We start from the raw sequence: 24376 nt of genomic DNA on the forward strand, positions 1-24376 counted from the left end.
CCCAGCCACTTCCCGCAGCTCCCATTGGCTGGGAATGGTGAACCACAGCCACAGGGAGCTGAGGGGCTCCATGCCTGCAGACGCTCCAGGTAAACAAAACAACAATGTATTAGATATTCAATTCAATGATTCCATAGAGTTTAAAATCATCAAATTTTGGTGTAAACCCATTTATAAGCTGACCCCTGCTCTTTGATGCATCACTTTTTTACCAAAAACATTCGGCTTATGTACGAGAATATTCAGTACTCTACAAAGCTACCTTACAGACCTTGGCAGCATGTAGCAACAGATCTCTTTTTCTGGAAAGGGCACCCACATGACTGTAGTTATTCCTCCACACATATAGACTTGGATACACTTACATAGATCTCAACGGCACAGGTCACGCAGAAACTAAAGTTAATATTTGCAAGACATGGAATTCCTGAAGCCCTCCCATCTGATAACGGGCCTCAATTTAATTCTGAAACACTCCTTGCTAGCATCTGCACAGAACTTTGATTTTGAATATAAGACTAGTAGTGCACTTTACCCACAGATTTTTAAACGATTTCTGCTAAGATCAGTGGACCCACATTAAGCATTCCTGCCATGCCGTCAACACCGTTTGTGTGTGGACTGTCTCCAGCAAAACTCCTGATGGGAAGATGAATAAGAATGCTTCTGCCTGTGGCACTGTTACGGCTTACACCTAAGTGGCCCAACCTGAAGGAATTTTGAAAACAGGATGCTGAAATAAAACTTTGGCAGCAATAAAACTTCAAGATTTGTCATAGAACACAAGCACTACCTGAACTGAAACCAAGGAACAAACTGTGGATCCAAGGCTCCCAGACTTAAGGAACTGTTGAAAATTTGGCAGAAGCTCACAGATTCTACCTACTGCAGACTCCAAAAGGATTTCTCCAGAGGAATGGAGTTCATCTTCAACATTTCCCAACATAACAAAAAGAGTCTGGGGCCTGTGGGTACTCAGTCAGGAAGTGAAATCCCTCCACAGGGAACTCCACATGCAAATTCAATAGAAGTGAGAACATGGTGTGGAAGACTGATCAGAGCCCCTCAAAGATCTGATCTTTAGAATACTGCTCAGAACTACTTAATTGCAGTTTATAAGGGCACATGGTAGCGTCAATAGTTTTTTAAATTTTGAAGTTTATTTTAAGTTATTGTGTGTACACACACACACAGGTTTATAATGCAAGTTTTAATCTTTCATTATAAAGAAAGGGAGATGTGGAGCGGTTAGAGTTTTCCTGGTCCTCCACAGTTACCAGAGAGGACCTGTGTGTGATGCAGTGGGAGCACAACAAATGGGGGACTTCCCATGCTCTAGTTGCTGCTTAGGGCCTGGGTCGTTATGTTTATGTCCCCATATTATAACAGGATTTTATTGTGCCTTTGTCTGGAAGATTACACACACAGACAAATGTACGTATCTTTGCCATGCATAAGTACCTACATACAGTGATCAAATCACCTCTCAACCTTCTTTTAATAAACGGAAAAGACTGAACTCTTTAAGCCTCGCACTATAAGTTTTGTTTTGTAGCTCTCGGATCATTTTGCGGCCCTCCTCTGAACTCTCTCTCCAGTATTTCCACACACTTCCTGAAGTGCAGACACCAGAACACACAGTGTTCTAGCAGAGGTCTTACCAAAACTGCATGCAGAGGAAAAATGACTTCCCGACTTTGACTTGCTATTCCCATTTTTGTACGTCTAATGATTGCATTAGTCTGTTTGGCCACAGGACTGCACTGAGAGCTAGTGCCAACATGATTATCTACAATGTCTGCTAAGTCTGTTTTTGAGGCTATGCCTATCCTAGGAGCACTTTACCAGTATACTAGATCAGAAAGACACTCCTAGTGCGGATGCAATTCTACTGGGAAAGCTGCACCAGGTACAAGTATAATAAAACCACCCCTACGAGAGAAACAAGCCACACTGGTACAAGTGCAGTTTTGCCAATATAACTGAGTCGGCTCTATGGGCTTCTGCCAATACAGTTCTGTTGGTCAGGGACCACATCTTTCCACACCCCTGATTGATAGAGCTGTGCCATCAGAGACCCTTACCTTAGACATAGCTGAGTCACTGCTTTCCAAGACAGTCTCATACCCTGTAGGCATTGCCTGCACTCTTGGTTCCCAGATATATTATGTTGCATTTGGCTTTATTCACACACATTTTGTTTGCTTGTGATCATTTAACTAGGTAATTCAGATCATTCTCTAACAGTAACCTGCCCTCCTCACTATTATCCCCTCCAATCTGTTTCATTTGCATTTTACCAGCAAAGATTTTACATTATTGATAAAAATTAGAGCTGTCAATCAGTTAATGCATGTGATTAGCACAAAACAAATTAACTAGATAAAAATAGCAGTGACTCATTGCAGTTTTAATCACACTGTTAAACAATAATACCAATTTAAATTTTATTATAAATATTTGTGGATTTTTTCTACATTTTCAAATATACTGATTTCAGTTACAACACAGAATACAAAGTGTACAGTGCTCACTTTATATATTTTTTTACAAATATTTGCACTGTAAAATAGATAAACAAAAGAAACAGTATTCTTCAATTCATCTCATACAAATACTGTAGTGAAATCTCTATCGTAAAAAAGTCCAACTTACCAATGGAGGTTTTTTTTTACATAACTGCACTCAGAAACAAAACTTTAGAGCCTACAAGTCCGAAGCATGAAGGGGCATACGAATGTTTAGCATATCTGCCACATAAATACCTTGCAATGCCGACTATAACAGTGTCATGTGGATGCCTGTTTTCACTTTCAGGTGATATTGTAAATAAGAAGCATGCAGCAGTATCTCCCATAAATGTAAATAAACTTGTTTGTCTTCGCGATTGGCTGAACAAGAAGTAGGACAGAATAGACTTGTATGAGGTGAACTGAAAAATACTATTTCTTTTATCTTTTTTACAGTGCAAATATTTATAATAAAAAATAATATAAAGTGAGCACTATACACTTTGTATTCTGTGTTGTAACTGAAATCAGTATATTTGAAAATGTAGAAAAACATCCACAAATATAATAAATTTAAATAGGTCTACTATTGTTTAACTATGCGATTAAAACTGTGATTAACTGTGACTATATTTTTTAATCTCATGATTAATTGCTTTTTTTTTTTAAATCGTGTGACAGTCCTAATAAAAATATTTATAGATTCATGGCAGGGTGGATAAAAATCAATGATTTTAAAAAACAAAACAAAAAAACAAAACAAAAAAATATATTTTTATTTAAATTGGATGTTTTTTATTTAAATCGGATTTTTTTGATAAAATGCTTTTTGAGGAAAAACCTACCGTATTTTCCGGCATATAAGATGACTGGGCGTATAAGACGACCCCCTAATTTTCCACTTAAAACATAGGTTTTGGCCTATACTCGCCGTATAAGACTACCCCCCCTTCCGAGGCTGAAGGACCCACCACCGAAGACCCGGTAGGGAACCGTCCAGTGAGTACACCCCCCACCCACGTCCTACCCCCCCTCAGAAACCACAACCCATAACCCCCCCCTGCCCTACTCCTTGTCCCCTGACCACTGCTTCCCAAGACCCCCAACCCTAACTCCCCCCCAAGACCCCACCCCCTGCCAAACTTGCCCCGCTCCCTGTCCCCTGACTGCCCCAGACTCCATCCACCACCATCCCAACAGACCCCAGGAATTCCCATGCGGCGCCTACCCAATCCCCCCTTCCCCATCCCCTGTCTACCCCCCAGAACCTCTGCCCAATCCAACCCCTCCTCCCCGCCCAGTCCCAGCCCTGGCCTCTAACCCCTGCCGGGGCCATGGTCGGAGCCGCAGCCACGGGGTCCGGCTCCCCGGGCCCGGCCGACACCGGAGCCGGCGCCGCAGCTGCGGCGCGGGGCCCAACTCCCCGGGCCCGGCCGACACCGGAGCCGGAGCCGCAGCCACGGGGCCCGACTCCCCGGGCCCGGCCGACACCGGAGCCGAGCCGCAGCCGTGGGGCCGGCTCCCCGGGCCGACACCGGGACTAGCGCCGCAGCCGCGGGGCCAACTCCCCGGGCCGACACTGGGACCGGCGCCGCAGCTGCGGGGCCCGGCTCCCCGGGCCCGGCCGACACCGGAGCCGGAGCCGGCGCCGCGGGGCCCGGCTCCCCGGGCCCGGCCGACACCGGAGCCGGAGCCGGCGCCGCGGGGCCCGGCTCCCCGGGCCCGGCCGACACCGGAGCCGGAGCGGGCCCGCTCGGCCCGGCCGACCCGGGCCCGCGCCGCCGGGCCGGCGCTGGGCCCGGGCGGCCGGCGCCGCCGGCGCCGCTGGGCCCGGCGCGCTGGCCCGGCGCCGCCCGGCGCCGCTGGCCCGGCGCCCGCGGGCCCGGCGCTGGCCCGGGCGCCCGGCCCGCCGACGCTGGGCCCGCCGACGCCGGGCCGAGCGCCCCGGCCCGCCGACGCTGGCCCGGCCGACACCGGAGCCGTCCTGCCCCCTCCCCCACACGCCCGGCTTACCTGCCCACTCCTTTTTTCAGGCTTCCCGCGAACATTTGATTCGCGGGAAGCCGGGGAGGGGGAGGAGAAGGAGGGCGGAGCGTTCAGGGGAGCGGTGTCATCTATTAAGCCTGCTCAGATTGGCTGAGTCAGAGAGGCAGGCTATTACAACCTTTGCCAATCCGAGCAGGCTTTGTATGCATTAATGGCATACACCAGAGAGACGCCTCCCAGGATTGGCGCAGCTGAAGCCTGTTTATACCCGGCGTATAAGACGATCCCCGATTTTTGGGGGTTGTTTTTTAGTTTAAAAAGTCGTCTTATACGCCGGAAAATACGGTATCTAAAGATAAAGATATATTATAGCTCAAAGATATCTCATCATGGAATAGGGATTATAAATACTAATTCTATAGCATGAAACACTATATTCATGTAATGTTTAAGAAAAGTTTTGTAAATGCGTTCCAATAGTTCATGGATTAGGGACCCAATCTTATGGTGTTCCACAGGCTTCTGCATAGATTAGGTTAACATTTCTATCTACCCAATGGGACTCAGTTCTCAGTCTGGAAGATACCATCAGAGCTACTTAGTTTTGCAGTTCTAAAACTGTGGATTTGTCTCTCCAGAGGTAACATGCTTGTTAACAGCAAAAATGTTTTTAAATAAATAAATAATATATAGAGGTAAGAAATAACAGACCTCAACTCTATTGTCCCTCTGCAAATTTGTGTACACAGTCCACTCCCTTACCTCTCTCTAAAACTGCAAGGTTTCAAAAAATTCAACAAATAGAAGATTGTTGGGGGCAGAATAGGTCTGGACAAGGAGAAGTCTGGAGATAAATGTGAGAAGCGAGGGACATATGCTTGCTTTGTTAAAATATTATATGTTTGCTGTTGAAGGGGAAAAAAACAGAATACTTAATTGTTACAAAACAATTTAAATGTCTGTCTGATGATGTCAAGTATCGGAGGGGTAGCCGTGTTAGTCTGGATCTGTAAAAGCAGCAAAGAGTCCTGTGGCACCTTTTGGAGCATGAGCTTTCGTGGGTGAATACCCACTTCGTCGGATGCATGCCGAAGTGGATATTCACCCACGAAAGCTCATGCTCCAAAACGTCTGTTAGTCTATAAGGTGCCACAGGACTCTTTGCTGCTTTTGTCTGATGATGGTCTCCTCCGAATACAGCATGGCAAGAAAATACTTCAAATATTAATGATTAACCTGTTGAACTGGAGATATTTATGAAGTCATTGGGAGGTGAACTATCTGCTTCAATTACCTTTGGTAAATGAAATAACCAAAACAATCATTCATTTTCTGATATAGCTGTAAAACTAATCTGAAAACTTTTCAAAATACATCATTGTTTAAAGTGTGTACCTTCCAAAAAATGAAACCTACATCTATCTCTGAGTTGTGAAGAATACGTATTAAGGTTATAACAACCAACAAGAATGCATTTTTATGTAGAAAGCCATGATTAAATCGAGTCTTCCTGACCAGTGATTTAAATCAAATCCACCCTGGTTCATGGATTCCAAGGCCAGAAGGGGCCATTGTCAAAATAGCCTAACCTCCTGAATAGCACAGGCCAGAGAACTTCTCCAAGATACTTCCTAGAGCATATCCTTCAGAAAAACATCCAATCTTGATTTAAAAATTATCATTGATCGAGAACGTGTCATAACCCTTGGGAAATTGTTCCAACAATTAATTACTCTCACAATTAAAATCTTACACCTTATTTGCAGTCTGAAGTTGTCTAGCTTCAACTTCCGCAGCTGCAGCGGCCAGTGTGGCTGACCCCGAAGCCAGTTGCTCAGGTGTGCTGCAGCCAGCCACACCGGCCGCTGCTGGAGTGGCCCCGGGACCAGCCACACTGGCTGCTGCTTGGGCAATTCCTGGGGCCAACCATACTATCTGTCCCTGGGGATGCCTGAGCAGCAGCGGTCCTGGGAGTGGCCGGAGGAGCAGGCCAGGGGAGCATCAGCCCCGGGGGCGGCCCCAGGGAACGCCCAAGCAGCAACAGCTCTGGGGGTGGGTAGAGGAGCGGCCCCAGAGGTCGTCAGTAGAGGGGCCCCTGGGGGCCTTGGAGCAGCGAGCCAACAGGGGCAGTCAGTGCCCACCGCTGGAGTAGGGGCTCCCCAAAGCAGCAGGGCGCCAGGAGCAGACATTTAGTCATCATAGGTATTTATACTAAAAGTCATGGACAAGCCAGGGGCCGTGAATTTTTGTTTCTTGCCCGTGACCTGTCCATGACTTTTACTAAAAATGCCCATGATTAAATCTTAGCCTTACCTGTTATTAAATATTTGTTCCCCATGAAGGTACTTATAGAGTAATCAAGTCACCTCCTAACCTTCTCTTTGTTAAGCTAAACAGATAGACTTAAAGAGCTCACTCACTACAAGGCATGTTTTCTAATCCTTTAATCATTCCGTGGCTCTTCCCTGAACCCTCTTCAATTTATCACCATCCTTCTTGAATTGCAAGCATTGGAACCGGATACAGTATTCCAGCAGCGGTTACATCAGTGCTAAATAGAGGTAAAATAATCTTTCTTCTACTGCGCGAGAATCCCCTCTGTTTACGCATCCCAGGATTGAATTAGCTCTTTTGGACACAGGGTCACACTGAAAGCTCATGTTTAGCTTATCCACCACAGCCCCCAAATCTTTTTCAGTCACTGCTTCCCAGAATAGAGTCTACCATTCTGTAAGTATGGACTACATTCTTTGTTTCTACATGTACACATTTACATTTAGCCATTTTAAAACACATATTGTTTGCTTGCACCCAGTTTATCAACCAGTCCAGATCGTTCTGTACCAGTGAGTTGTCCTCTTCACTTTTTGTGTCATCTGCAAACTTTATCAGTGATGCTTTTATGCTTTCTTCCAGGCCATTGGTACAATATTAATTAGAGTAGGGCCAAGAGCTGATCTTTCTGGGATCCCACTGGAAACACACCCATTCAATGATGATTCCCCGTCTACAATTATAGTTTGAGAACTACCAATTAGCCAACTTATGTGCCATGTTAATTTTATATTGTTCACTTTTTTGTAATCAAAATGTTGTAGGGTAAGCAAGTGAAACACCTTACAGAAGTCTATGTATATTATATCAACATTACTACCTTTATCAACCAAACTTGTAATCTCAAGCATTGGACAAATAACTGATATGTGGGGAAAGAGCGTCAAGTTTTACAAAAAGACAAGAGTTGTGTGACCCTTGTTTCCTGATGAAATTTACATTTATTATGGATGATTAAATTTGAGGTTGTTTAAGCCAACTTAACATGAAAATGCACAGTGTTCAGAAGTTATGGGATATAAGATTTAATCTTAACTTTGCATTCATGTCTTGGGTTGTTGTTTTTTTTTAACCAAACAGATCTGTGTTGATTTTTCTAATTCTATACATCTGAATGTCACTCAAGTATTTAAAAATTGGACTCTTCTTTCTCTTTTCATTCTCAGCCCATAGGAGGAATAGCTTGTTTACAGAAGAGACAGAACCAACTGCTGAGGGAAAGCCATAGGGAAGAGATTAGTTTTGCACTTTAGTTATGAACATGGGGAGGCCCTTCACCCATCAGACTCTTAATCTTAACTTTGTTTTGAGAACAGGAATTAGCTATTCTTAGAATCCTAACAGAGAAACTATGTACTTGGGATCTCATTGCACACAGAGCTTTCTCTACCATCACTCCCCACCCACATCCCGGTGTTCAATATGTGTCCTGTTCTCTCCTCTAACTTCTGCCCTCCCCGTCCAGAGCCCCAAAGCAAACACAACCCTGCCTCTACTAGTTTTTAACTCCCATCTCCTTTCCTGGGGCCCTAAGTGCATCCTCACCTCCATCCCCTTTCCTGAGGCCTCAGACTACACAAATGTTACATATTTGAGGGCCAGAAGTGACCATTATGATCATCACCTGACCTCCTGCATAACAATGGCCAGAGAATTTTACCTAGTCATTCCTACATCTAGCACAGTAACTTCTGATTGAAGAAAGCATATTTTTCTACTTCTTAGGCCTGGTCTATGCTTAGAAGTTTTACTGATAACTATTTCAGCTAGGGGTGAATTTTTCCCCTCGCAATTACACGGGCAAAAGCCCTAATGTGAACAGAGTTATACCAGTGTGAAGATGACACACTGGAACAGTTAGTACCCTTCCCATACAGGAATAGGTATAATGGTATGAAGCAGCTTGAGATCAATACACGTGAGTCCAAACTAGGGGAGTTGTTCCACTTTAACTATACTGGTACAGTAACTTTTATGTGTAGACAAGCCTTTGTAGTCCCCTCCACATTCGCTCTCACTCCTGCTTCAGATCACAGACTGCACCCCTTTTGACAATAGCTGGAAGCCTCTCAACCTGGGGGGCATGCGGACCAGGGTCCAAAGGCAGAGGCATCACGTGAATAATCAGGTCTGGCATCATGATGGAGATGGGCTGTCAGCTACAGACTCAGGTAAGCAGTTTTCACCAGACATTGTTTTAGTCAGGAGGGAGGGGATTTACTGTGTAGATTAGAAGCATTCTACACAAGCTAAAGGAAGATGACCATGTCACAGTATCTATTGGGACAGAGATTTTAGCTGCTACAAGACTGGAAGCTGCATTCTAGAGAGAGGCCAAATCTCTAGAGCCAGCATTTCCGGAGGTGTACTGTTTCCTTTGCCCCCCCCGCCCTCACCTTCAAACAGCTACAGAGATACTGAATTTTTCCCAGCACAAATACTATAGAGAATACCCATAACAGCAGCTTTTGGTCAAAGGAAATTCCACACCCACTAGCGAACTAAGGACTGAGTTCATTTCCCTACAGATGAAAAAAGGAGAAATCTCGGAATCTGGGATTTTGGCAGTGGGAAGTTACTGGTGAATTATGGCATACTAAATGTTGCTAGACTCTAGAACACTAAGCAGCTACAGAGAAATTTGCTACACATATTCTAAGGGGAGCTTAATACCATTTGTTAGCCCTTATGCCTGCAAGTCTAAATAATTGTTTTGAGCCATCTTGTAATAGTACTAGTGTACCCAGGAACCGGCAAATTAGCTCACACAATACAATTATATGTACTACTGTCCCACAGTACACCAGCCACTGCTCATAGCAATTGTGCCAGGAACTCTGGTAGAGGGTCACAGAGGGCAGTGTCCTTGCATCGTTGTACTATACTGCTGTATGCAGCCATAGGGATGAATGCAAGTGTGACAGCTCCGTAACATACCAGCTACACACAGGCCTATACTAACATTCTAATTTTTAAGCACAGAGGTGGCAGAGAAGTCTAAGGCAGCCTAAATAAGTCATAGGAGTTTACATGGGAGGTCCTGTGGTAAACAGAGCCCTAGACTTGGATTCAGGAGACCTGAATTATATCCCTGGCTCTGCTACTGGCCCGCTGGATGACCTTGGGCAAGTCACTTCCCCTCTCTTTGCCAATGTTTCTCCATGTGTAAAATAGGGACAGTGACACTGACTGTTTTGTGAGCTCCTAGTGAAAAGCACTGTACAACAGCTAATTATTAAGAGAGATGTTGCACTGCTTTAACTAAAAGCAATCTCTATAAACCAATGCAAAGTCCAACAGAGACATTTAAACCAGTTTAACCTTTGCTTAAATCAGTCTGGCAATTTGATAATTCACTGACAGAAGCTAAACCAGTTTAAGCATTGGCTAAACTAGTTTAAGTTGTCAATAAAGAGGGTTTTGACTGGCTTAGCTAAATAAATTTTAATTCTACTTAAACAGTATGACTTTTCTCATATAAACAAGGCCTAAATCAAAATTTTTCACTTCTAATGACATCCTGCAGCAGCTCAGATTACTCAAGGTACATTTTTATTTATTAACCTCACACACTACCCTTGTCTAAAAGCCTCTTCTTAAACTTCAAAGAGCCACACAAAAAAACATTTATGCTTGTTCTAAAAGAGATTGTCAATTTGTCTTCACTTTTGGAATATACATCAAGGCCATTTTTTGGTTTGTCTGTCATCTTGCCCAAAAACTGATGGCATAATCCCTTCAGCATGTTACACTGGCTCTCACGCCCGCACAGTAAAGAGAAGTGAACCTGTAAGTGCATGGAAGAAGGGAGTCAACCCTCAAACTCTTGCGTTAGAGTGACACCATTAAGTTTCAGATTTGATTCCTTTCCTGAGACTGATTAGCTCAAGTGAAATGGTCAGCAGCTGGTGGGTTCTAGCTGAAAACTACAAGTATTCTACCCAGAGTACCTAGTGGTTTTATCTGCAGATAACATTCCCAGTGTCAAAAGCCCTGAATCAGCAGTGGTCTCAAAGGTCATCTAATATGCAGCCACTTACATATCTTGTGAGTTATTCAAGAGACCCAATCTCTACATGCAATGCCACTATAGCTGCAACCAGAGGCACTCAAATTAGCAGCTCCGATTTAAAGATGAAGGGAGGGTAGTGGCAGGATATATTCTGTGAGGGGGCCAATGATGCTGGAATGCACTGCCACTTCTTGGCATGCCAAAGCCCAGATTGGTTAACTTTCCGGGGATGCTGTAATGCCCGTCTTTTTACTCACACACATTTAGGGAAGGATCAGGAATATAGGGCCATGAGATAGGGATTATAGAGCATGTTGGTTTTACTGTTAAGTATTATGGTGGTTTATGTGAGCAGTTATTTGGTAATTTATCTTTCTGCAGACTTTAATTTCCAGGTGAAGATGTTTTAAACTGAACTGTAATCAAGGACCATATCAGACCTCCAGTAGCCAATTAGAATCTACCAAAAGGCAGTCCCATGCCAGCTTCTGGAGCCTCTCTGCTCAGATGTTTATTGCTCCTTTACTAATCTGTCCTATGCTCAAAGTACATTGGGAACCAATCTAGAAAAAGTGACTACCACTTTCTAGCAGAGCCAACAAATTATAAACTTCATAAGTAAGTAAAGGGATCCTATCAACTTAAATTCCATGTCCGGAAATCTTGTACCTACTATACTTAAAATGTCTATAGTTACTAAAATTAAAATTTAAAGGAAAAAATATTTGTTTTTCCAGTGTCTTCCCTTTGTGTATTGAACAGCATTTTGTGTGAGGTAGTTTCACTGTTCCCCTGAAAACTCAGGCAAAGTTTCTCTTGCTGAAAAGACCCTCAGATATCAAGACAAACAGAAGAACACTCTTTGTACTCAATGGAATCTGCCACCCTCTGGTGGCACACTGCCAACTGAAGAAAGACCCAAGCCTCAGCTGAATCATTAGATGTCAAGATCTTGTAATTATAGCTGCTCAGTGCTGGAATACACTAAACCCCCAAGGTAGCAAGAGCGTGGCAGAGATACCACAATTCTGAAGCAAGCACTGTAAGTACTTCAGCAGCTAGGCCTTGCTGGTGCTAGCCCTGGTAGGTTCAAACCACCATTCAGACACATGGCTAAAGGAGCAGGAACTTTCCTGGGGCGTGGGGGGCAGCGCAAAAAAGGAATAGGTTGCAAATACCATAAGTGTAGAGGCTTAAACAGGTACACTTCAAAATGAGCAACAGTGGTTCTTGTGTGGGCCCCAAGGGCAGTTAGGGCTCTTCAGGCCCAGTGCCTGGGGGGCCCTCTCCAGTTCAGTTTCTAGTCAAGCCAATAGAAACTTGCAGGTCTCCAGGCCAGACTCAGTGGTATTTCTCTCAACAGGGTTCCACTGCACTGGCTTCCAGCCCAAGTGCTACAGCTCACCCCTACGTCCCATGCAGACCTGCACCCAGCTGTAACGCCCAACAGTCACAGCATGTTCCACATGTGGCTCTCCGCATAATTCCTGGAGGTGCTTCTCAGCAGCTCCTAACTAACACTGCTGGCTCCTGCTTCCCAGACAGCTAGGGTGACCAGTTCACAACACTAAATATCAGGACACATTGGGGTGCTGTCAGCCCCGCCCACAATCCACCCAGGCTTCGCCCCCCACTCTGCCTCCAAGTCCCGCCTCCTCCCCACCCCATGCCCTTCCTCATCTCCCAGTCCCCTACTGGCTTGCTGCATCCTTCCTCAGTGCCCCACCCACCACTCACCTCCTCACCCCGCCCGCCCACCTCTTCACCCCTACAGCACCGACTTCCTCTCTGCCGGGTGGGTGCTCACCCACCCCCCACCTCTTCCCGACCAAGCATCTGCCCTCGCTCGGCCCCCATTCCATCCCCTTCCCCCAAGTCCCCGCCCCTGCCCTGCCTCTTCTCCACCTCCTCCCCTGAGCGCGCTGCATCCCTGCTCCTTCCCCCTCCCTTCTGGAAAGTGCTAAGCACCACTAAACAGCTGTTAGACAGCAAGAAGTGCTGGGAGGGAGGAGGAGCAGGGATGCAGCACGCTCGTGGGGGTGGAGGAGGAAGAAGGAGATGAGGAGGGGGGAGCTTGGCTGCCATTTTTCCCAATGGGTGCTCCAACCCTGGAGCACCCACGGAGTCTGGAGCACCCACGGAGTCGGGACTTCCCTCTTGCTCGCCTCCTTACCTGAATATCAGGACAAATGGCGTCCTGATCATACATTGATTGGGATGTGGGACAAAGGGTTAAATATTGGGACATCTGGTCACCCTACAGAGAGCTCACTCAAATCTTGGTTAAAGCCCTTCCTCCTACCCAGCCAGGGGAAAAAGCAGTGTAGTGGGAAAGGGGTTGATAAGAGTTGTGCTCCTCTGCTTATCAGATCCATCACAAACCGCATTTTACCATATGGTGCTGGATTGTAGCACTCAGGTTTTCCTATAGTATCCATGACCACAGACAAGACCCCGTGTGACAGCAGCTCTATAGGTCATCTAACAGCAGACGGGACACCCCCACGCACATACCAACAGCAGATCCAGCACCAAACTGAGAAGCTGCAACTTTTATGAGCAGATGGCAACCTGCAATCCAGATTATGATGATGACCTGGTGAAGTTAGTGTAACATGGTTTATTTGGAGGTACCCTTGAAAGTTTTCCATAGGACTGCAGCAGTTAATAGTTCACCACCAAAATTGATTAGGGGCCTTTGCCTGTCATAATAGGTGACACCTATGCTCCACACTGCTGTTATAAAGCAGCAAGTGCACTTGCCAATCTTGCAGGCCATGTTTAAAGCTGTAAATAACCTAATTCCAGACCAGGGTAATGCCTGAGTGACACAATATGGCCAAACGGCTGTATTTATCTATAGAGACTACAAGTCCCAGCATGCAATAAGAAAAAGATGCCTGACTGGAGCATTGCATGCGAGGATCTGTAGTTGGATAGGCCACCTCTCCACATTAAAGACAAGAAGCTTAAATACACTATCATATACAAAAGTTAGAGGTGGTCCCCTAACAAATTTCCAGCTCAGCCCCCTTGGGTTCAGCCATACTCTTATTTTACAGAAAAGTCCTTTCCAGCAAAGGTATCTAGAAGATATCGATAACCCTGACTTCTTACTAATCCATTTCTATGCATAAATGTGACTATATTACAGTAGAGACTCAGTAATTCACAATTTTCTATAGTGCTTTGATATTTTACAAACAAAACAGATTATGACTGCAAAAATTCACTGTGAAATAAGGAATTAGCTAATTTCTGAGTAAAAAAGGGATAATCCATCACAAAATGTACTTTGTTCATTTGACAAGTATTTAGTTTTGTTTACAATACAGTATAGTGTACTAAAGAATATTCTGTTATATATTTTACAGATGTAATGAGATATCACTGCAGTTCCCTGCTATTAAGTCTTGTGAGAAATGGGGAGAGACTTCCTCATATGTGCAAATTATGGGGTGTGCAGATCAGTAAAATTTTATATTTACATTTTCTAAAAATATTTAAAAGGTTTTTCCATTTTAAAACTCAAGTTAAACAAGAATTTTTATTACACCACCACCTTGAGGCCCCATCTGACACTGAACCTCCATTGTGGGAGGCACTGTAAATACACTTAGTAAAGGTCCCTGCCCTGAAGAGCTTACAACCTAAACACAGGACGAGGAAGAAAGGAAGCATTACTGCCATTTTACATGAGGAAGTCAAATGCAGACTGTTAGCCCAAAGTTACAAGGGAGACTATAGCAGAGCCAAATAATCACACCACCTGAGCCCCAGTGAAGCACCCTAACCACATCCCCTGCGCCCTTAGAATTCATAAATCTACAAAGATGCTTTGAACTGCACATGGGAAGCCAAGTGAATCCCAATCACATCCTACTTAACTTGCCCATTTAAACATGTAACCTTTTCCTAAAGCTATAGCTACGGTAAACCTTTTCTTTTATTTTTTATTTTTTAAGTATAGCAGAACGTAGTGGATCACACTTACTGCAATACTAAAAATTAATCTACAATCATATTATTGGAAACATGCATTATGAAGTGCAACTTTTCAGGATCTGAACTCAAAACCTTGAAAACAAAGTAGAAACTTATTCACTAAGCAGCGTCTTTGGTTAAAAGCCATAGTGATTTAAAGGCATACTTTGGTCGTTAGAGAACTCCGATACTGTTTCATTAACTTAAACGACAAAGTATTAAAAACAATGTCGCAAAGGGGAAGCAACACCACCATACTTAAGGTTGAGATGAGCTTACTGTTTAATATATGAACTGCAAGTTTAGTTCCAGAGGCATTCAAAATTTAATAAAATGTTTTGCTCATTCAACAAAAGAATAAAACATTTTCATACACTACACAGGGAACTTATATGTCAAATTATTTTTACAACACTGGAAGTCTGTGCAAAAAAAACCTACATCATTTAGTATTGTCAAGAAAAAATCCAAGTTCCTCCTTAAACTTGATCTTGTCCTGTGGTATCAATAGATATGCTTTAGTTAAAAAGCATGGTTATATATGTGATTTCATATTCATTCTTTATCAGAGACCTGCATACCAAATTGGTTCACTTTAAAAGACAAAAAAGGATTATCTTAGCACCAGCACTCCAAACTTTTTCCTCTGCCACTGATATAACAGGTAAAAGATTGTGATCCTGTTGATGCCCAAGACAGAAGAGAACCTAGCTCACTCTCCTTGAGTGGTATGAGCTCTGCAAGGCCAACGGGAATAAGCTTGTTTGAATCAGTAAGTTAGCAGCCATGACAAACAAAACATCTGTTTACAATGGGTAAAGTGGTCCCATTTTCAGTCACTTTTCTGAGTATAAACACACTAAGGGTGATATGGGGTGTTCCATTCTTCTAAACACCTTTTCAATTCATAGTTTTCTTAAAATTCTTTAAGGGATAAAATTTCTCACAGATTATCTCAACCCAGAAGATTTTGTTTTTAAGTGGGGGGGGGGGGAGGAGGAGAATCAGTTCAGCTAGTTTGGAGTTAGGTGGGTAAACAAAGTTTTCTGTTTTAAACAGCTTTTGTGTGTGTGTGTGTGTGAGTGAAATACCAGCTTTGTTCAAACATAGCCCTTCCAAGTAATAATAATAATGCCCATGTGTTATATTGGTTTTCACCCATAGATCTCAAAGCACTTCACAGTCCTTAATATATTTATTCTCTCAACACTCTGTGAGGTAGGGAAGTATCATCATCTTCATTTTATAGCTGGGAAACGACAGCACAGAGGCTACGTGACTTGTCCAAGGTCACACAGGAAGATTTTAGAGAGCAGAGAAATGAATCCAGGTCTCCCAGTACCCTAACCACTGGACCATCCATCCCACTGCAAGTTATGAACCACTAAACCTAAGTATTAAGCTTAGAATTTCAGAAATTTGGACATTTATGATTTCCAGAACAATGCTCACTAGAACACATTGCACATACTATTTTATAAGGCTCACAGCTGCAAATGTTAGTGATAAAGTTATGTACAAATTTCCAATGTAACTTGTTTTCACTTTCTGCAAATTTCTCCTTTGGGGGGGACTATAACTTTTCAATCTTGATCTCAGCCCTTAGAAGACGTTTTTAAAAAATCCCTTTAGCCACTTTCAAAAGTAAAGGAAAATTATAACCTTACTCCAGTAACTGAAAATTGGCTGAACAAAAAAATCTCCAGACTTGCCACACAGTTCATCCTCCAAGAGGAAGAATGCTTCTTTGCTAATTACAGAAAAAATTAGAAACTGGGAGCAGCTGAAAAATTGTTTCTTCAGTATGCTCAGTGGGAATTAGCTAAGAGTTCAGCAGCTTAATAAGCCCCACCCCTTTGTAGCTCAGTGAGGAGGCCAGGCAAACTGCATATTCTCCCTGCCCAGTAGGGACAGGAGTTGCTGCTAGGAAGACTTGCTGCAGGAATACTGGAAAAGTGCCACTGAAAGAGCAAATTCCTGCAAAATAGCAACTTCAGCAAGGAAAGGAGAAAACTGAAGACATGAAAAATTGTAGATTCCACACTTTCTAGGTGTCTAATTTTTGCTGCATTCCACTTACCTGAAAATTCTAATCTTTCATTTTTTAAAAAGTTCCCTTTTCCTATTGTCAAGATACTTTTGGATGTAAACGGTGTCATCGTCATATTACCCCAGACTTGTACCGTCTACAAATGAAATAAGCAGCAAAGGTGCTACAAACTAACTGCTGCCACATCCTATTCCTTTAAATGAAGCATGAACTTTAAAGTCTGTATTAGCCTAATAACCATATGTAAAAGACCAAAAAAATTAAATACAAAAGTTGTTAATGCAATATGTTTATTTAAGGGTGAATAAGTGAAGAGACAGAACTGTTAAGGTTTTCATATTAATCTTCATTTTCTCATATCACATGTGTATTTACACCTCTACCCTGATATAACGTGACCCAATATAACACAAATTCGGATATAACACAGTAAAGGAACGCTCCGGGGGGGGAGAAGGGGGGGTGCTGCGCGCTCCAGTGGATCAAAGCACGTTTAATATAACACGGTTTCACCTATAACGCGCTAAGATTTTTTGGCTCCTGAGGACAGCGTTATATCGGGGTAGAGGTGTATTTAAATATATATTCATTACTTGCTCACAATACTGATTATGTTAATGTTACTATAAAAACCTTCATACCTATATATCCTGATTTGTGTACTAAAAACTTATAACCTTAATATTTTATTAGCATAGTTTACATATATTAAGTTATGCATTTAACAGCTCAAAGAATGAGTCCAATGTGCATGCACAGGAGCAGAGTAACTTTACATGAACCTTGACTTTTGAATTTCCTGAACTTCGTGCATTTGTTATGTTTGTATTACCACAGTGCCTTAAAGGAACACCGTTCAAGATATTTAAAATCCACATTTTTGTCTACTATGGCATTAAAAAATTAAATATTTTTAAAAAGTTGACTTGCTGCATTTCTCCCAGCTGGGACACTAAAGACAGACACCTCAGTCTGTCAATTTTATTTTTAGGTTATCATGCACTAAACCCCAGTATTTCAGCTACAGAAAGTGCAGAGGAATGTTTGTATTTTAAAAAACCTGTTTCCACTGGAAATACTTGTATATTCCATGTAACATTTCTACTAATCTGAAATTTTCTAAAGGTTTTTAAAGAGCATAAACAGGGTGAAATCTGATCCAACAGTATCTCTTTAATATTGCATTAATGAGCTTTTTTCTAACTTAGCTTGAATGAAAACAATGCCTCTCAAAATGAGAGTTGGCTGCAAACAACAGCTACCTGTAAAAGGGAATTAAAGTATATGTAAGATGTGGTCATACCACCTTGGACTGTAATCTCAGATATCATTAGCTAATCAGTATTGCATTCAGGTCAGGACAACTCCAACAAATCCCAGGGTGGTCTAGAAAGTGTTATCAGTTATGTCTTCCCACTGAGTCAGCGGTGAATTAATGCCCCATTTATTGTGTTGGGGGCACTGCAAAATAAAGGCTGACTTGCAACTAGTGAAGATCCCTTCATACTTTTTACACGAGCAAGGAAGTAAGATCTGGTGTCCTGGCAAAATTCTAAATCGGGAAATTACTGCTGTCCTGTTGTAGTGTATGAGGGGTGAAAACATTATCTAAAAGTTAAATAACTGCCACGTTCCACCCACAAGGTGGCTGCATTTCAGTTGTCTGTGCAGAGATTAGTCTAAGTTTACTTTCTAAAATACTGTGGAATCTACATCTCAAATATAAGATCTTATGCATCAATTATATTGTTTTGGAATAAGAAAATGATTCCTGACAGTCAAGCATATTTATTACAAACATTAGTTCAGATAAAATGTACAGTTAATCAGAAAACTACAAACTAACATGATATTTTATGAAAAAAGCTTAGTAGTTAGATTTTGTTAGCACAAACCAGATGGGTGTTTGCAAAGACCATGACTGTTTTCAAACATTTGGGTACACTTGTTTTACATATTGCTTTATCATTTTGTTACATGAATTCTGTATACAAATTTCAAGTTTTCAGATGTACTAATTTTTAAAATACATTATAATTTGGAATATATTTTTATCTGTTATTCAAAATGGTACAGACAATGTCCAACACAAGATGTATCTCAAAAATTAGAGTAATTCGATTTAAATAGTTTTTTAAAAGTCAATTATTTCTCCTAAAAAGGAAATCTCTATTAAAACCAATTAGACAGTCCACTGCAGTGTGGTGCCTGCCAGCTGCTCTTCACACAATACACAGTCATGGCAAAAATGGCCCTTTGCCACAGATACTGCAAATTGTTGCTACATTAAATGTTGGAGGCAGAGTGACATGTTTGCAGAGGTGGCATTTGCCATATATTTCACTATCTACAGCAGGGAAAATGGCTCAGTAACTGAGGGAAAGTATTTCCTACATCTTTTGGTAGGCATCCAACTGCAGAAGAGGCTATATGCTATATATTTTGCTCTGCGAGTACAGCAAAAGGGGGAAAGTTCTTTAGATTGTGTTTTGTTGCTAGTTCCAAAGTTGAGCTGGGCCACTATTTTGACTGTTCTCTGCTCTGTGAATGGAAAATCCCCTCTCAGCAGTAGCAGGCTGGTGTCTGCAGCACACACCCACTGCACACAGCAGAAATTCCAGTCAATAAGGCAAATGGGGCCCAGCCGATGGAAGGGGAGGAAGGAGACATACAAACAATAAGGAAAGCATCTGGCTGTATGACTAACTGGAAAGGAGACTGCAGTCAGATGTAGATTGCAGTCCCAGATCCAAGGCTACAACTGTCTCTCTTGCTATAGGAAAATCATATCAATTCTCATTGCCCTAATTTTGCATAGAGAGAGACAAGATGGGTGAGGCAATACCTTTTACTAGACAACTTTCAAGCTCCATCAAACTCTTCAGTTCTCTGGAGCACAAAAGCTTGTCTCTTGTTGGTGAAATAAAAGATATTACTTCACCCATCTTGTGTTTCTCATATCCTGGGACCAACACGGCTATAACAGTAGAAACTAGTTTTGAACAGACTGGAAACAACTAAAAAAGCCAGCTCAGGGTTTCCAGCCCACATCCTAGTGCAATTCTAAGAACCAAACAATGAAATCCAGCCTGTAGTTTTATCCAGCTGGAGCAAGATTTACACACTTTTGCTTCAGAGTTGTGGAAATGCAAAAGCAAAGCCCTTTCTCTGAACAGGAACCAGGCATCTCCTAAGCACTGTACTAATGGAGGCTGCTCTGCTGTCCTTCCCTAGAGACAGCAGCCAACACTACTGAAGCTTCTCACGTAGCAACCAGAGCTCCCGAGCCAACTGCAGCTGCTGTCACTGCCTTGAACACTTACCCACAGGATCCAAAGCAAAGCAACACCCTCCTTACTTCCTTCACCTTTGTGCTTCAAGCCAGAAGGCTGGAAACAAAATGACTTCCTGGGCCAGTTACAGAAAAATTCCTTGTACCTCCTTCATAGGTGAAAAGGGAAACTCCTACCCCCTATTAAGGAAATACTGAACTCTTTGTCTAGCCTTAGATTTTTGCTTTTAACAGCAGCACCTCCAGAGTGTCAATTTGGAATTTAAAAAAAAATAATGCTGCCAAAATCATGCTTTTCGCAACAATAGTCCCATCCCCCACAATATGATATTAATTCACTCTCCTACCCACAACCTCTGCCTGAGTGAACCTTAAACACTCCAATTACATAATGGGACAGAGAGAGACTGCAGGAGGCCACTGCAAGGCCTGCAAAGAGCTATTATCTCCTTAAAACATCATTGGCCTCTGCAGAGAGCTGGAAGAATCCCAATGGTATATTATAATCACTGTACAATAAAATGCCAGGACCCCTCTGCACAACAGACTATCTGCTGCCTGTTGAGAATCCCCTTCATTACATCAATTTTCCCTGCTTAGAAGCACAAGGAACCACATCTCAGTTCCTTCCTTCTGTCAGGGAACAGGAAGGTGAAGTTCTTCCCAGAGCCACTTTCCAGCTTAGAGAGCCAAGCCCAACATTTTACAAGACATATGACATACAACAAAGGAGCTCTGTTTGAACAGTAGGCCATTGGCATCCAAGGACGAGCTGCTGGAGACACAGGTGACCTTGTCACAGCTATATGCTGTTAAAAATACGAACTGTATTTTAGTTAGGTCCTGAGCCTAAACAGCCAGGTAGGCTGGGAATCCACCCAGCAGGAGAAACACGACAGACAACGAAATGCAGGAAAATCCGTGCTGCAGCCTCCAGCACAAGGCAAGAAAAGAGGAGAGGATTATTAGTGAGCACGCTGTACAGGCACCATGAGAAAGCAGAAAATGCAGGTCAAACACCTCCTCCCACATACCCTGAAGGGACCAGCAGCTCGGAGCTGACAGCAGGGACAGGAAAGGAAACAGCAGCCCAGAGCAGGCTGCTTCAAGACAGAGGGTGATCCTCTCATTCCTGTGAAGCAATAATCTTGGCGTGGAAGTGATTAGCACAAAAGGGAGCTTTCCCACAACAGTGACTTTCCCCTCTCCTCTCTACAAGCAGCTCAAAGGCAACTGACAAAGCCCTCCACTGTACCGACCACCACCCACACAGAGACTTGCCTGGGAACCAAAACAAACTGAATTAATCAGAATCTAACTCTCTCTACCATGATAGCGACAACTCTGTCCTCCCAAGACAGGCAGATGCACACACTGAGGAGAAACGCCATGATTCCCTCTGGCAATTAACTAGGAGTCCCCGTCCTCACCAACCCCAGAGCTGGGTAGTCCCCAATACCCTGGCTGGGGCTCCCATCTATACAAACACCTCCCCACATCCAGACGAGACACTCCTCGCACTTGTTCCCCCACCCTCCTCAGGGCTTAGCCAGGGCTGCCCCCACGCATTCGTTTCCACCACAAGGGTTCGGTCGTCGTCCCCCCTCGGGGCTCGGCCAGCCCCCCCGCCCCACTCGGGTCCCCCCGCCCGGGCTCGGCCAGGGCACCCCAGAGTCGGATAGGAGCCCCCGCGCTCGGCTAAGGGACCCCACCCCCGCTCGGCTAGGCTGCGGGCGCCCCGCGGCTCTGCCCGCTCATCACCCCCCTTCCCATCCCAGGCCCGGCTGCGAGGGCCCCGGGCGCCGTCCCCGCCTCGTCCTGCCCCGCGTCGAGTTTCTCTCGCGCAGGCCCCTGGGGACGGAGACAAGGCAGCGAGCGGCGGCAAGAGCGATCCCGGGCCAAGAGCAGAGGCAGGGAGGGAGCGGCTGCAGCCGGCCGGCACCCGTGAGGCGCTGCCGGGGACGTAGGCCGCGGGCCCGTCACCCCGCGGGCGCCCCAGGGCTCCCTTCCCCCCAGAGCCCACCCCCTACCTGGCCGGCCCGTTGCCCGGGCCCCCGCGCGCCACTAGGCCCGGCTCGGCGCCACGGCGTTTCCTGGGCAGCAGACGGGACCGAGACCCTCTGCGGCGGCGGCAGCCTCGGCCCCTCCCCCTCAGCACCACTGGTTGTGCCTCTTCCACGGGCCTGGCGGAAACAGCACTGAGCACACGGGGCGCCCCAGCGCTGGCGCCAGGGGCTATCCGGACACGCCCACTGCCACTCCCCATTGGCTGCACCGTCGCCTAGCTCCACCCATTTCAACCATATACTGGCAACAGCACCCCTTCGAGCCTCACCTATTCACACTTTCGATTGGCCCCCTCTTGAGCAGGCCACGCCCATGCCCACATCACATTGGCTACAGTTGGCCCGCCCAGTCGCTCTCGCCACAGAGGCGGCTTCCTATTGGTGTCCCAAGCTGCCACATTGAAGGGGGTAGCGACGACAGAGAAAAGGCGCGAGCGGCTGCCTTACTGCTAGTACAAGAGCCCCGCCGCAGCTTTGAGGGCGGCCTCCTATTGGCTATGGGGTGTATCAGGCCGTCTTGAAAATATGCTCTGGTTGGCCGAACCTCCCGTCAGTTAGGGACAAGTATCGGCGTTGCGCACTGAGTTAGCCGCTCTACGTGACCGGGGGCGGAGCCGGCCTATGATTGGTTCGACGCCGCTTGAACCACGTGGGGGCGCCTCTCTCCCGGGGTGTAACTGCCGCCCCGGGACACGTGGCAGAGAGAAGGGGTGGGGCGCTCGCAAGGCACGCGCACGCAGCCTCCCGCCCAGCCGGGGAAGGGGGGCCGCGCCACCCGAGGAATGGCCCCTGCGGGCTCCCATAGGGCGCACGGCTGTGCCGGACCTGGCTCCCCAGCGCTTTTAGAGCGGGTCACGCGCTAGTCTGAGGCATCGCCGCGAGCCCGGGACGCGCCCAGCACTGCTGTGATGCAGCGGCCGAACTCACCTGACTGCTGCACCAGGAAACGCCTCTACGCCGGCCCAGACAGAGCGACCGCGCTGAAGAGGGGCCGGGCCAACGGCTCGACTCGCTCAAAGCAGCTGCCCCTTCAGCCCCGCATCCTAGCAGGGGCCCCGGCCAGGTGCAAGAACCCCCAGCAGGCAGAGCTGGAATAGAGCAACCCACCCCCGCCCCCAGCAGCAGCTAGGAGACCCACTGGAGGCCTGAAGCAAAAGGCTTTGTACTTATTTAAAAGCTTTTAAATAATTTGAATGTTCTTCTGCAGAAGAACATTCAATCCTGCTAAAATTCTTGGCCTCAACAACATCCCCTGGCCAAGAGTTCCACAGCTGAGAGTAAGTCCTGAAAAAAGCTTGGGAGCAGATGATTCAGTGTTAAACTCCTCACTCAGTCTGGAAGTTTAGGCTTGGAATTAGACGAAGGTTTCTAACCATCAGGGGAGTGAAATTCTGGAACAGCCTACCGAGGGAAACAGTAGGGGCAAAGGACCTCTCTGGCTTTAAGATTAAGCTTGATAAGTTTATGAAGGGAATGGTTTGATAGGATAACATGATTTGGTCAATAACGTGCGACCACTGGTAATTAGTACCGAGGGTCAATGTTGGGATATTGAAAGTCTTTTTCCTGAGTGTCTGGCTGGAGAGTCTTGCCCGCATGCTCAGGGTTCAGCTGATCACCATATTTGGGGTCGGGAAGGAATTTTCCTCCAGGGTAGATTGGCAGTGGCCCTGGAGGTTTTTCGCCTTCCTCTGCAGCATGGGGGCAAGGGTTGCGTGCTGGAGGATTCTCTGCTACTTGAAGTCTTTAAATCAGGATTTGGGGACTTCAACAGCTGAGTCAAAGGAGAGAATTATTTCAGGAGTGGGTGGGTCAGCTTTTGTGGCCTGCATCTTGCAGGAGGTCAGACCAGATGATCATAATGGTCCCTTCTGATCTTAAGTTCTATGATTCTATGATTTAGCAAAGCACATGCTAACTGAAGTTTAGTTGTCTTTTATATATGTATATTTTTTACACCATGATTGTGATAAGGAGAGAGTGACAAATTTGTTTGCCCCTCTAAAAAAGGAATGACCTGTCCCAGGCAAACAATTTTTCAAGACTGACAAGGCAATGATTTGCCCATAGCCCTCTGCATGAGGAAGTCAGCTTATCATGGGAAAAGCACATGCACCTGTTGACTAGGCCATGCCCTCTAAA

At 45.1% G+C, this 24376-nt stretch overlaps 1 protein-coding gene across 6 annotated transcripts in view; it reads right to left on the reverse strand.

The window, feature by feature from the left end:
• The window catches only part of SETD5 (SET domain containing 5), a 163560-nt gene extending 140455 nt beyond the window's left edge, over positions 1 to 23105 (reverse strand). The window contains exon 1 of one of the 6 annotated variants that reach the window (XR_005583051.1): positions 22199 to 23100. The gene's annotated coding sequence lies outside the window, so the exon portion shown is untranslated. Of the gene's footprint in view, positions 1 to 22198 lie in introns of all 6 variants that reach the window. The other 5 variants (XR_005583052.1, XM_039482460.1, XM_039482459.1 and 2 more) reach the window with 5 other exon arrangements.
• Between the last annotated feature and the right edge of the window lie 1271 nt (positions 23106 to 24376).

Source organism: Mauremys reevesii, linkage group 7, assembly GCF_016161935.1.
Source record: "Mauremys reevesii isolate NIE-2019 linkage group 7, ASM1616193v1, whole genome shotgun sequence".
Lineage (NCBI taxonomy): Eukaryota > Metazoa > Chordata > Testudines > Geoemydidae > Mauremys > Mauremys reevesii.